Below are 2,500 nucleotides of genomic sequence, written 5' to 3' on the forward strand. Positions count from 1 at the left end.
CGTCAGGCAGCGAGCTCGCTGCTCCACGGCGGGACGCCGGCTCTTCACCCCGACCGATCTCAAGTGCCTCCATGAATTGGCGGACAAGCTGCTTGTGGGCAGCTTGCCGCCGTCGGCACTTGATTGCCTCAAGCGTTCGGTCGGGGAACATCCTGGTAAGTTCTTGATTTACAAAGAAGAACCGGGCGTCCCTCTCCAGGAACAGTTCGGCCTCTGCCTTGGCGAGCGACAGGACTTCTTCCTCCGTCCACCTCGCGCGATGCCTCTCCGTCACGATCTCAGCGTTGGCGGCCGCAGGGTGTTGGCGGCGGCGATGGACCCCGAGACCGTTCTTCGTGGTAAAAGTGCGGTGGCACTCACTGCAAGCAAAGGGAGCTACACAAACTATCGCATTTTCGTTACGGCCGGTTGGCCGGATAGGTGCTGGGGTAGCTGGGGTGGCACCTTCAGCGGAAGGGCCACCATCTCTTGTTTCTTGTCGGCTGCCCCCAACTATAAAGGGATAATGCGAGGGGGGGCTGGTAACCCCCCCAAGCCCCTGGTGCGGTCTTCCACTCTGCAAAAATCAGCGGGCCCACGAGAAGGGGAGAAGACCGCAGGAGAGGAGAGGCTAAGAGGGCTAGGCCCATGTATTGCGCATCACTCTCCCTGTAACTATAACCCAAGGAAGGCACCTCGCAGCAGCAGCACGACTACATCAAGACCGCACTTCGAAAAGCCAAGTCCGGATGCAGCCACACCGCCGCCACTTGGCCACCTTAAGAGAGTCATAGTTACTCCCTTAAGAGAGTCATAGTTACTCCCGCCGTTTACCCGCGCTTGCTTGAATTTCTTCACGTTGACATTCAGAGCACTGGGCAGAAATCACATTGCGTCAACACCCGCTAGGGCCATCGCAATGCTTTGTTTTAATTAGACAGTCGGATTCCCCCAGTCCGTGCCAGTTCTGAGTTGATCGTTGAATGGCGGCCGAAGAGAATCCGCGCACCCGCGCGCCCCCGGAGGAGCACGCTAAGGCGGACGCGGCCTCGCAGCAAGGAAGATCCGTGGGAGGCCAAGGCACGGGACCGAGCTCGGATCCTGCACGCAGGTTGAAGCACCGGGGCGCGAACGCCGCGCAGGCGCGCGCATCCTGCACCGCCGGCCAGCACGAGGCCAACCAACGGCGAGAGCAGACCACGCCCGCGCTAAACGCCCGCACTTACCGGCACCCCTACGGCACTCACCTCGCCCAGGCCCGGCACGTTAGCGCTGACCCACTTCCCGACCAAGCCCGACACGCCCCGATCCTCAGAGCCAATCCTTATCCCGAAGTTACGGATCCAATTTGCCGACTTCCCTTACCTACATTATTCTATCGACTAGAGGCTCTTCACCTTGGAGACCTGCTGCGGATATGGGTACGAACCGGCGCGACACCTCCACGTGGCCCTCTCCCGGATTTTCAAGGTCCGAGGGGAAGATCGGGACACCGCCGCAACTGCGGTGCTCTTCGCGTTCCAAACCCTATCTCCCTGCTAGAGGATTCCAGGGAACTCGAACGCTCATGCAGAAAAGAAAACTCTTCCCCGATCTCCCGACGGCGTCTCCGGGTCCTTTTGGGTTACCCCGACGAGCATCTCTAAAAGAGGGGCCCGACTTGTATCGGTTCCGCTGCCGGGTTCCGGAATAGGAACCGGATTCCCTTTCGCCCAACGGGGGCCAGCACAAAGTGCATCATGCTATGACGGCCCCCATCAACATCGGATTTCTCCTAGGGCTTAGGATCGACTGACTCGTGTGCAACGGCTGTTCACACGAAACCCTTCTCCGCGTCAGCCCTCCAGGGCCTCGCTGGAGTATTTGCTACTACCACCAAGATCTGCACCGACGGCGGCTCCAGGCAGGCTCACGCCCAGACCCTTCTGCGCCCACCGCCGCGACCCTCCTACTCGTCAGGGCTTCGCGGCCGGCCGCAAGGACCGGCCATGACTGCCAGACTGACGGCCGAGTATAGGCACGACGCTTCAGCGCCATCCATTTTCAGGGCTAGTTGCTTCGGCAGGTGAGTTGTTACACACTCCTTAGCGGATTCCGACTTCCATGGCCACCGTCCTGCTGTCTTAAGCAACCAACGCCTTTCATGGTTTCCCATGAGCGTCGATTCGGGCGCCTTAACTCGGCGTTTGGTTCATCCCACAGCGCCAGTTCTGCTTACCAAAAGTGGCCCACTTGGCACTCCGATCCGAGTCGTTTGCTCGCGGCTTCAGCATATCAAGCAAGCCGGAGATCTCACCCATTTAAAGTTTGAGAATAGGTTGAGGTCGTTTCGGCCCCAAGGCCTCTAATCATTCGCTTTACCGGATGAGACTCGTACGAGCACCAGCTATCCTGAGGGAAACTTCGGAGGGAACCAGCTACTAGATGGTTCGATTAGTCTTTCGCCCCTATACCCAGCTCCGACGATCGATTTGCACGTCAGAATCGCTACGGACCTCCATCAGGGTTTCCCCTGACTTCG

At 59.2% G+C, this 2,500-nt stretch overlaps 1 pseudogene; it reads right to left on the bottom strand.

Moving 5' to 3' along the window:
* LOC126431442 (large subunit ribosomal RNA) overlaps window positions 1–2,500 on the bottom strand; it is a 7,986-nt pseudogene that overhangs the window by 4,322 nt on the left and 1,164 nt on the right.

Source organism: Schistocerca serialis, unplaced genomic scaffold (assembly GCF_023864345.2).
Source record: "Schistocerca serialis cubense isolate TAMUIC-IGC-003099 unplaced genomic scaffold, iqSchSeri2.2 HiC_scaffold_1094, whole genome shotgun sequence".
NCBI lineage: Eukaryota > Metazoa > Arthropoda > Insecta > Orthoptera > Acrididae > Schistocerca > Schistocerca serialis.